Raw genomic sequence first — 12,761 nt, 5'->3', positions numbered from 1 at the left:
GTTCAATTCAAATTCTAAAACTTCAATTTATAAACTAAAATTCAAAGACACAAACCAAAATTTCAATTCATATCCTCAAGGTTCAACGCATATCCACAAAAGTTCAAGTCAAATTCTAAAATTTCAATTTATAAACTAAAATTCCAATACATAAACCAAAATTTCAATTCATATCCTAAAGGTTCAACTCATATCAACAAAAGTTCAAGTCAAATCCCAAAATTTCAATTTATCAACTAAAATTCCAATACACAAACCAAAATTTCAATTCATATCCTAAAGGTTCAATTCATATCCACAAAAGTTCAAGTCAAATCCTAAAATTTCAATTTATAAACTAAAATTCTAATACATAAACCAAAATTTCAATTCATATCCTAAAGGTTCAACTCATATCAACAAAAGTTCAAGTCAAATCCCAAAATATCAATTTATCAACTAAAATTCCAATACACAAACCAAAATTTCAATTCATATCCTAAAGGTTCAACTCATATCCACAAAAGTTCAAGTCAAATCCTAAAATTTCAATTTATAAACTAAAATTCCAATACATAAACCAAAATTTCAATTTATATCCTAAAGGTTCAACTCATATCCACAAAAGTTCAAGTCATATCCTAAAATTTAAATTTATAGACCCAAATTCCAATACATAAAGAAAAATTTCAATTCATGTCCACAAAAGTTCAACTCAAATCCTAAAATTTTAATTTATAAACTAAAATTCCAATACACAAACCAAAATTTCAATTCATGTCCTAAAGGTTCAACTCATATCCACAAAAGTTCAAGTCAAATCCTAAAATGTCAATTTATAAACTAAAATTCCAATACATAAACCAAAATTTCAATTCATATCCTAAAGGATCAACTCATATCCACAAAAGTTCAAGTCAAATTCTAGAACTTCAATTTATAAACTAAAATTCTAAGACAAACCAAAATTTCTATTCATATCCTAAAGGTTCAACTCATATCCACAAAAGTTCAAGTCAAATCCTAAAATTTCAATTTGTAAAGTAAAATTCCAATACACAAACCAAAATTTCAATTCATATCCTAAAGGTTCAACTCATATCCACAAAAGTTCAAGTCAAATCTTAAAATTTCAATTTATAAACTAAAATTCCAATAGATAAATGAAAATTTCAATTCTTATCCTAAAGGTTCTACTCATATCCACAAAAGTTCAAATCATATCTTAAAATTTCAATTTATAAACTAAAATTCCAATACATAAACCAAAATTTCAATTCATATCCTAAAGGTCCAACTCATATCCACAAAAATTCAAGTCAAATCCTAAAACTTTAATTTATAAACTAAAATTCCAAGACATAAACCAAAATTTCAATTCATATCCTAAAGGTTCAACTCATATCCACAAAAGTTAAAGTCAAATCCTAAAATTTGAATTTATAAACTAAAATTCCAATACATAAATAAAAATTTCAATTCATATCCTAAAGGTTCAACTCATATCCATAAAAGTTCAAGTCAAATCCTAAAATTTCAATGTATATACTAAAATTCCAATAGATAAATTAAAATTTCGATTCTTATCCTAAAAGTTCAACTCAAATCCACAAAAGTTCAATTCATATCCTAAAATTTCAATTTATAAACTAAAATTCCAATATATAAACCAATATTTCAATTCATCTCCTAAAGGTCCAACTCATATCCACAAAAGTTCAAGTCAAATCAAATAACTTTAATTAATAAACTAAAATTCCAAGACATAAACCAAAATTTCAATTCATATCCTAAAGGTTCAACCCATATCCACAAAAGTTCAAGCCAAATCCTAAAATTTAAATTTATAGCCTAAAATTCCAATACACTAATCATAATTTCAATTCATATCCTAAAGATTCAACTCATATCCACATAAGTTCAAGTCAAATCCTAAAAATTTCAATTTATAAACTAAAATTCCAATACAAAAACAAAACATTCAATTCATATCCTAAAGGTTTAATTCATATCCATAAAAGTTCAAGTCATATCCTAAAATTTCAATTTATAAACTAAAATTCTAATACATAAACAAAAATTTCAATTCATATCCTAAAGGTTCAACTCATATCCATAAAAGTTCAAGTCAAATCCTAAAATTCCAATTTATAAACTAAAATTCCAGTACATAAATTACAATTTCAATTCATATCCTAAAGGTTGAACTCATATCCACAAAAGTTTAAGTCATATCCTAAAATTTCAATTTATAAACTAAAATTCAAAGACATAAACCAAAATTTCAATTCATATCCTAAAGCTTCAACTCATATCCACAAACGTTCAAGTCAAATTCTAAAACTTCAATTTATAAACTAAAATTCAAAGACACAAACCAAAATTTCAATTCATATCCTCAAGGTTCAACGCATATCCACAAAAGTTCAAGTCAAATTCTAAAACTTCAATTTATAAACTAAAATTCAAAGACACAAACCAAAATTTCAATTCATATCCTCAAGGTTCAACGCATATCCACAAAAGTTCAAGTCAAATTCTAAAATTTCAATTTATAAACTAAAATTCCAATACATAAACCAAAATTTCAATTCATATCCTAAAGCTTCAACTCATATCCACAAACGTTCAAGTCAAATTCTAAAACTTCAATTTATAAACTAAAATTCAAAGACACAAACCAAAATTTCAATTCATATCCTCAAGGTTCAACGCATATCCACAAAAGTTCAAGTCAAATTCTAAAACTTCAATTTATAAACTAAAATTCAAAGACACAAACCAAAATTTCAATTCATATCCTAAAGTTTCAACTCTTATCCACAAAAGTTCAAGTCAAATCCTAAAATTTCAATTTATAAACTAAAATTCCAATACACAAACAAAAGTTTCAATTCATATCCTAAAGGTTCAACTCATTCGACAAAAGTTCAAGTCAAATCCTAATATTTCAATTTATAAACTAAAATTCCAATACACAAACCAAAATTTCAATTCATATCCTAAAGGTTCAACTCATATTCACAAAAGTTCAAGTCAAATTCTAAAACTTCAATTTATATACTAAAATTCCAAGACATAAACCAAATTTTTAATTCATATCCTAAAGGTTCAACTCATATCCACAAAAGTTCAAGTCAAATCCTAAAATTTCAATTTATAAACTAAAATTCCAATACATTAATAAAAATTTCAATTCATATCCTAAAGGTTCAACTCATATCCCCAAAGTTCAAGTCATATCCTAAAATTTCAATTTATAAACTAAAAATCCAATACACAAACGAAACTTTCAATTCATATCCTAAAGGTTCAACTCATATCCACAAAAGTTCAAGTCAAATCCTAAAATTTTAATTTATAAACTAAAATTCCAATACACAAACCAAAATTTCAATTCATATCCTAAAGGTTCAACTCATATTCACAAAAGTTCAAGTCAAATCCTAAAATTTCAATTAATAAAAATAAAATTCCAATACACAAACCAAAATTTCAATTCATATCCTAAAGGTTTAATTCATATCCATAAAAGTTTAAGTCATATCCTAAAATTTCAATTTATAAACTAAAATTCCAATACATAAACAAAAATTTCAATTCATATCCTAAAGGTTCAACTCATATCCACAAAAGTTCAAGTCAAATCCTAAAATTCTAATTTATAAACTAAAATTCCAGTACATAAATTAAAATTTCAATTCATATCCTAAAGGATCAACTCATATCCACAAAAGTTCAAGTCATATCCTAAAATTTCAATTTATAAACTAAAATTCAAAGACATAAACCAAAATTTCAATTCATATCCTAAAGGTTCAACTCATATCCACAAAAGTTCAAGTCAAATCCTAAAATTTCAATTTATAAACTAAAATTCCAATACACAAACCAAAATTTCAATGCATATCCTAAAGGTTCAACTCATATCAACAAAAGTTCAAGTCAAATCCTAAAACTTCAATTTATATACTAAAATTCCAAGACATAAACCAAAATTTCAATTCATATCCTAAAGGTTCAACTCATATCCACAAAAGTTCAAGTCAAATCCTAAAATTTCAATTTATAAACTAAAATTCCAATATATAAATAAAAATTTCAATTCATATCCTAAAGGTTCAACTCATATCCATAAAAGTTCAAGTCATATCCTGAAATTACAATTTATAAACTAAAATTCCAATACATAAACCAAAATTTCAATTCATATCCTAAAGGTTCAACTCATATCCATAAAAGTTCAAGTCAAATTCAAAAACTTCAATTTATAAACTAAAATTCAAAGACATAAACCAAAATTTTAATTCATATCCTAAAGGTTCAACTCATATCAACAAAAGTTCAAGTCAAATCCTAAAATTTCAATTTATAAACTAAAATTCCAATACACAAACCAAAATTTCAATTCATATCCTAAAGGTTCAACGCATATCAACAAAAGTTCAAGTCAAATCCTAGAATTTCAATTTATAAACTAAAATTCAAATAAAATAACCAAAATTTCAATTCATACCGTAAAGGTTCAATGCATATCCACAAAAATTCAAGTCAAATCCTAAAATTTCAATTTATAAACTAAAATTCCAATACATAAACCAAAATTTTAATTCATATCTGTGACGACCCGGCCAATCATCTCATGAGTTACCACTCCATTTCCCCCATTTCAGCTTCTTTACGCTTCTTTATCCGTGTTTTATGGGATCGAGATGATTAGTTCAAGTTTGGAGAGGATTTGGTAAGAAATGAGACACTTAGTCTCTTTTAAGAATGCTTAAGTTGAAAAAGTTAACCAGATGTTGACCTATCTGTTAGAGGGTTCAGATGTGAGTTCTGATGGTTCGGTTAGCTTCGGGAGGTGATTTGCGACTTAGGAGAGTGATCGGAAGTTGTTTTGGAGGTACGGTGTAGAATTAGGCTTGAATTGGCGAAGTTAGTATTTTGGCGAATTCCGGTTGATAGGTGAGATTTTGATTCGAGGGTCGAAATGGAATTCCGAGAGTTTCTGCAGCTTCGTTATGTCATTTTGGACTTTTCTGCAAAATTTGAGGTCAGTCGGACGTGGTTTGGTTGGGTTTTTGATCAAAAATGGAATTTGGAAGTTCTTGAGATTCATAGGCTTGAATTCGATGTGATTTGATGATTTTGGTGTTAGTTGAGGTGTTTTGATGATTGGAACGAGGTTGAATAATGTTGAGGATGCATTGGTGCTTTTGGTTGAGGTCCCAGGGGCCTCGGGTGTGTTTCGGGTGTGTTTCAGTGAGTTTTGAGCGAGTACGGACACCCCGGAACTTAGAAAAATGGAGGGAGCAGCAGTTTTGGAGCGGACCGCGCTCCTTTTCGCGCTGGGCGTGCTGGCCTAGTGCTGGCCGCGTCAAAGTGGCCGCGGCCGCGGTCGTGAAGACTGCAGGTTGCGCGTCCTACTTCAGAAGCTCATATCTTTTGATCCACAAGGAATTTTGAAGTGATTCAAAAACGAAAGTTGTAGCCCTTCGTGTCTACTTTCCAGAAAGGTAAAGATATCCAATTTGGACATCTGTAGCGAAAGTGTGATGACCCAAAATGTCTTCTTTAAATTAAATAATCATCTCGGTGTTTTAAGAACTTGAAAAGAGCTATCAATAATTTCTCAACTTGCGTGCGCAATCAGTATAATTTTCTGGAAGGATTTTGTATGAAAAATGGATTAAATTATGAATTAGAGCTTTAAAACTCAACTGAGTTGACTTCGGTCAATATTTTGAGCAAACGAACCCGGATCCAAGATTTGATGGTTCTAGGAGGTCCGTAGGAAAATATGGGTCTTGGGCGTATGCCCGGAATCGAATTCCGATGTCTCAGGCCCGAGAAATGAATTTTTGAGTAAAATTGTTTTCTAAAAATATTTAAGGAAAATGGAAATGAAATTTGATTAGAAAGTAATGGTATCGGGCCCGTATTTTGGTTCCGGTGTCCGGTACAGGTCTTATATATGGTTTAAGCACTTTCTGTAAAGTTTGGTTGAAAACGGACGCCATTTGACGTGTTTCGGACTCAAAATGGAAAATTTGATGTTTTATGAAATTTGAAAGAATTCTTGGATTTTAAAGCTCAATTCGTGGTATATGATGTTAGTTTGGCGATTTTATCGCACGGTTAAGTTTGTAGGATGTTGTTGAGTTAGTGCATGTGTTTGGTTAGGAGCCCCGAGGGCTCGGGAGTGTTTCAGAGGTATCTCGGAGTGATTTCGGACTTTGGAAAATAGCAGAAAATTTGCAGAAATAGTGCCCGTGAACAGTATCCCGTGAACAGTAAAAACGCATGAATAGTGCCCCCGAAAATTCTGGGCAGTTAAAGGACGAACAACATGTTTTTTTTCATTTTTTTGAGTTTCAAACTCGGATTTTAGGCGATTTTGAGGTGTTCTTCACGATTTCAACTCAAGTAAGTGTCCTATACTCGAAAGTGTTTATATTACATAAATTCATGGTTATTTTCATCATTTAATTCGGATTTAAATGGAAGAAATCAAGTTTTTTGCAAAATCTTCCAAAAATGAAAATTTTAGATTTGGAGGTCGAGTTGTTATCGGAATTTGATAAAATTTGTATGGGTGAACTCGTGGTTGAATGGGTTATCGGATTTTGTAAGTTTCGTCGGATTCGAGATGTGGTCCCCACGAGCGATTTTGAGTTAAATTTCGTATTTTGTTGGAAAATTAGTATTTTCATATGGAATTAATCCGTATGATTTATATTGAGTATATTGAATTATTATGACCAGATTTGAAGCTTCGAACGAATTCGCGAGGCAAAGGCTTGTTGAAATTTTGAATTGGTTGCAAAGCGTGGTAAGTTTTTGGTCTAACCTTAGCTTGAGGGATTAGGAGTTGTGTCTTAATTGCTACATGTTAATTGTAGAGTACGACGTATAGGCATGGTGACGAGTATCTATACGTTGGTGTCAATCATGTCCGTGAGTCTTGTATTATAATTGTTATAACTCCGTTGTGGTTTATTGCGCTTCATATGTTATTATCACCATTGTTCCCTTGCCAGGATGTTTGTTTGATATTATTGTTGCCTTGCTAGGATGTTTGTTTTGATAGTATTGTTCCCTTGTCGGAATGTTGTTGAAATATTATTGTTCCATTGCCGGAAAGTTGTTATATTGCTCTTGTTCCCTTGCCGGGATTCCTTGTGATTATTGTTGGCTTGTAACTGGGAGCGGGTGGTATGCCTACCACAAGATATATAATGAAATGGGAGCGGGTGGTACGCCTACCACAAGATATATAAAGAAATGGGAGCGGGTGGTACGCCTACCACAAGATATATAATGAAATGGGAGCGGGTGGTACGCCTACCACAAGATATATAATGAAATGGGAGCGGGTGGTACGCCTACCACAAGATATATAATGAAATGGGAGCGGGTGGTACGCCTACCACAAGATATAATGAAATGGGAGCGGGTGGTACGCCTACCACAAGACATAATGAAATGGGAGCGGGTGGTACGCCTACCACGAGATACATGAAATGGGAGCGGGTGGCACGCCTGCCACGAGATACATGAAATGGGATCGGGTTGCACGCCTGCAACAAGATGTGAAAAGAAAGTGAAATATGCTTTTGTTTCCCCTATTCTTGTTAGTGATTGGATTTTGATTCCTTTATAATTCTCTTGATATTCTATTTTTACTTTTTTTATATATGTTCAATACTCCAAATTTCAATAATTGTCACATTTTTTTTAACACAATTGATTTCTCAACTAAATTTTCCTTAAACCTTTTGAGGTTGTACTTTACAAAAAAAAAGGAATTTCTACTATGTTTTGATTTATTTATTTCTCATATTAAAAGTGAAGGATTCATTCGATATTGTACTTTAATTGAAAAGGGTATGTTCTTTATCAAATGATTTCTAAAAATAAATTCATATTTTCTTGTTGATTTCCTAATTGGGTTGGAAGTTGTACTCTACTTTATGTTAAGAGAATGAGGCGTCACAAGGTGATATTTACTCGAAAGAATTATATTCGAAAGATGCTTATTTGAAAGATATTTTATTTAAAGGAAATATATTCGATATATATTCATTGAAAAGCACATTATCTTGGAGATTATTACTTGAAGGATTTATAGGCGAAAAATTTATATGAAGGACTTGATGAATTGATTGCACTTGTATCTATTATTTGTTGAGAAACATTTATGGTGTTCTTATGGCCTGCTATTTACATCACTGGTTGGTCATTGTTGCCATCATTGTTATCTGCTTCCTATTATTTTTGTACGCTATATTGCACAGGTTTATTTGGTAGTCTGGTCCTTGCCTCGTCACTACTTCGTCGAGGTTAGGCTAGGCACTTACCAGTACATGGGGTCGGTTGTGCTGATACTACACTCTGCACTCTTTTGTGCAGATCCTAGTGTTGTAGACTTCAGACCATAGTGAGATCGCTGTTTTCTTGTTCATCAGGCAATCCAAGGTAGTCCTGCAGGCGTCCGCAGGCCTTGGCGCATCTCCTTCTATCTACTATTTCTGTTTCCTTCATGTATTTCCAGAGACAATATTGTATTTATTTTTTTCAGACCTTTATTTGTAGTACTCCTAGACAGTCTATGAAGTTGTGTCACCAGTCTTGGGTAGATTTGTTATGGTTTGGTATTAGCAGTATTATTAAATCTCTACAATGTAGTCTTCCGCTTATTCAATTCTGTTGTTATCTAATTGTTGGCTCTTAACCGTTATCGGATTAAAAATGGAAATAAGGTAGATAGTTCAGTTGGTTGGCTTGCGTAGCTTTCATTAGTAGGCGCCATCACGACTCCCGAGGGTGGAAAATTCAGGTCGTGACAAGTTTGTATCAGAGCTCTAGGTTACATAGGTCTCATAATTCACAGACAAACTTAGTAGAGTCTGAGGGATCGGTACGGAGACGTCTGTATTTATCCCCTAGAGGCTGCAGAGTTAGGAAGAGTTTCACTCCCATTCTTCTCTGTCGTGCAATTTTGTTCTCTCATTGCTAAATTGAAACCTCTACTCTTGTCCTTTCACAAATGGCGAGGTCACGTGCCACTTTTTTCAGCCAAACAATGTCACAGACCGGTGATAGATCAATTACGTCTTCGGAGACTTTGCGGAGGCTGGATAGGTCTCACCAAGCTTTTCGCTACCACTTTCAGCGGTGCATCTTTTGAGGACCCGCAGGATTTTCTTGACCGCTGCTATTAAGTATTGCAGAACGTGAAGATTCGAAAGCGATGGGGTTGATTTTGCTGTGTTGGAGATGACAAGTAGAGGTAGTGGAAAGATAATTTATTTACTAGACCAGTTGTGGTTCCGACAGAAGATGTAGACGTATCAAAAGACCACCTAATGAATCATGTTGGGGTTCAACGTACCTCGACGTCTGGTTGATTTATTTGAGTTGTGAAGGTCAAATATTGTGGATTATCGGATGTTGTGACATATGGATTTGTGCCAAATGAGGGGTGTCCACTATCTACGATCAAATTGCAGGGTCGTGTGTTATACCGATTTTGGCCTGAGATGCATTTATGTGGTATTGAAAGGTTTTCCAAAACTTGTATATGATCAAGAGCTGAGATTTGAATGGGATGATGATGAGACTTGAGATATTCCCGCGTCCTTAATAATTCTACATTTCAGTATCAACGGGGTCATGAAAACATATTCAGTATACTCGTAGTGCTTAAGTTAATCACAACACTCGCGTGGGGCAGTCATCTTTTAATGTACCAGTGGCATGAAATTTCTTGCAATGGTTATTTAAGTTATCCGGTACAGACCTAGTATGAGCAGCCGAACTGCGGATGGGTTGTTATGAAAATGGAGATACTAGGAACATCTTGAAAAATTATCCTAGACTTGGGAGAGACATATTTCGTCAAAGCACTCAGGCTACGTGCCCCATTGCAGTTACTACTCCACTTACATGACCTACCATAGGGGTCAGGATATTCGAGGTGGAGGTGAGACTCCTAGAGGTAGAGACCCAGTCCGTTGATATGTTTTCTATGGTATGGCTGAGGTTGCTACACCAGACGGTATCGTTATAAGTACGGTCTAGAATTATTATAAACTCAAAATTTCCTTAACTTGATTCAGTTTTGAGTATCGAGGAAAGTTCTCCTATTGTGTTCCACTTATAAGTGAGCTTCATAATTCTTAACCTACATATGTGAATACTTCAGCTGGGAGATTATATGGAGATAGCCATGTCTATCATTATGTGTTGGTCAATAAAAATAGTTGTGAGGCTAAAAGTGACTTTTGTGAATTAATTTGATGAGTTTGATTTAATTTCTAAATAATTGATTTTCATTGTAAATTATATGCCCTACCGGTAAGAGAGATCATTGTATGTTGTGATTTTGTTTAACCGAAATTATTTGAAAGAAAGAAGAAAGGAAATGGAAAATTTTAGTTGGCACAATGTGCAAAATACTTGTGATTCAGAGTTGAGGATGAGATCCTCACATTTTTATATGATATGAAATATTTAAATCGGGTTGTAAGCTGTGGTGGATGTTATATAAGGACGAGGTCCTGGTGGTGAAAATTTTATGTGTTTAAATTCTCCTTTTGTGAAATTAAAATTTGTGCTGTAGCACTTGTAGGGAGTCATGCCTATTAGGCTTATTTGAAAATTCTTGTATGAATATTTCTGTGCATAATTTGCCAAAATTGTATTGTAACTATTGAGTTTTAGCCTACAAGGTGAGAGCCCAGGTGGTGTTAAATTGTGATTCGTTACTTCGGGTAAGTAATTATAAGATCCCCATGCCTTGTTGTTAGTAATCTGAAGGTTTGAAACAAAATTTTGTTAACATGAGGTTAATTGGCGATGTTGTAATCTATTATGAGCAAACATTAAGACTAGAAATATGGTTATGGTCATACATATGGTGCATTTTATGTCAAGATATCATTGTGATAATGCCGTGCTTTAAATGCAGAGATTAGTGTTATTGATATATACTTTGTGTTGCGTTGTTGGGTTGTGGACATGTTGTTAGGAGTTATTTTGGTGTTACTCTGACAGGTGGATAGGCCCAATTACAGGGGAGACTCTGCCGAAATTTCTGAAAAATTTTGGAGTTAGAAAAATTTGGGATATTGAGATGTGCAGAGAAAGAGATAAGTTACATTATGTGTTTGAAGACGGACTCTACTTCTCAATTATGGACGAATGACCCTAAGTGGGGGAGAATGTAATACCTCGTATTTGATGGGTGCGTAGGCACGAGTTGCTATAGACAGTCGGGACTAATATCGTATGTTGACGTAAAAATCGGACCTTTCTAGAAATGATTGGAGTGTAAGAAATTTGGTCTTGAAGTTTACGAATATGGATAAAGGAAATGATCTCAATTGAAATGGTGTTGTCGGACTTATGTCGAATGCGACAGCGTAGGATCAACCGCGAATAATTGTGTAAAAGTAAAATCATCAATTTGGTAACTTGAGAATAATTCTTAATACGTTCGAGGACGAACGTTTGTTTTAGAGGTGGAGAATGTGATGACCCAAAATGTCATCTTTAAATTAAATAATCATTTCGGTGTTTTAAGAATTTCAAAAGAGCTATCAATAATTTCTCAACTTGCGTGCGCAGTCCGTATAATTTTCTGGAAGGTTTTTGTATGAAAAATGGATTAAATTATGAATTAGAGCTTTAAAACTCAACTGAGTTGACTTCGGTCAATATTTTGAGCAAACGAACCTGGATCCAAGATTTGACGGTCCCAGGAGGTCCGTAGGAAAATATGGGACTTGGGCGTATGCCCGGAATCGAATTCCGAGGACTCAGGCCCGAGAAATGAATTTTTGAGTAAAATTGTTTCCTGAAAATATTTAAGGAAAATGGAAATGAAATTTGATTAGAAAGTGACGGTATCGGGCCCGTATTTTGGTTCTGGTGTCCGGTACAGGTCTTATATATGGTTTAATCACTTTCTGTAAAGTTTGGTTGAAAACAGACGTCTTTTGACGTGTTTCGGACTCAAAATGAAAAATTTGATGTTTTATGAAATTTGAAAGAATTCTTGGATTTTAAAGCTTAATTCGTGGTATATGATTTTAGTTTGGCGATTTGATCGCACGATTAAGTTTGTAGGATGTTGTTGAGTTAGTGCATGTGTTTGGTTAGAAGCCCCGAGGGCTCGGGAGTGTTTCGGAGGTATCTCGGAGTGATTTCAGACTTCGGAAAATAGCAAAAAATTTGCAGAAATAGTGCCCGTGAACAGTATCCCGTGAACAGTAAAAACGCATGAATAGTGCCCCCGAAAATTCTGGGCAGTTAAAGGACGAACAACACATTTTGTTTTCATTTTTTTGAGTTTCAAACTCGGATTTTGGGCGATTTTGAGGTGTTCTTCACGATTTCAACTCAAGTAAGTGTCCTATACTCGAAAGTGTTTATATTACATAAATCCATAGTTATTTTCATCGTTTAATTCAGATTTAAATGAAAGAAATCATGATTTTTGCAAAATCTTCCAAAAATGAATATTTTAGATTTGGAGGTCGAGTTGTTATCGGAATTTGATAAAATTTGTATGGGTGAACTCGTGGTTGAATGAGTTATCGGATTTTGTAAGTTTCGACGGAATTCGAGGCATGGGCCCCATGAGCGATTTTGAGTTAAATTTCGGATTTTGTTGGAAAATTAGTATTTTCATATGGAATTAATTCGTACAATTTATATTGAGTATATTGAATTATTATGACCTGATTTGAAGCTTTGAACGAATTCACGAGGCAAAG

Source organism: Nicotiana sylvestris, chromosome 10 (assembly GCF_000393655.2).
Source record: "Nicotiana sylvestris chromosome 10, ASM39365v2, whole genome shotgun sequence".
In the NCBI taxonomy this organism is placed as follows: Eukaryota; Viridiplantae; Streptophyta; class Magnoliopsida; order Solanales; family Solanaceae; genus Nicotiana; species Nicotiana sylvestris.
The sequence above is the reverse complement of the archived record's forward strand: the minus strand, read 5'-3'. Positions refer to the sequence as shown.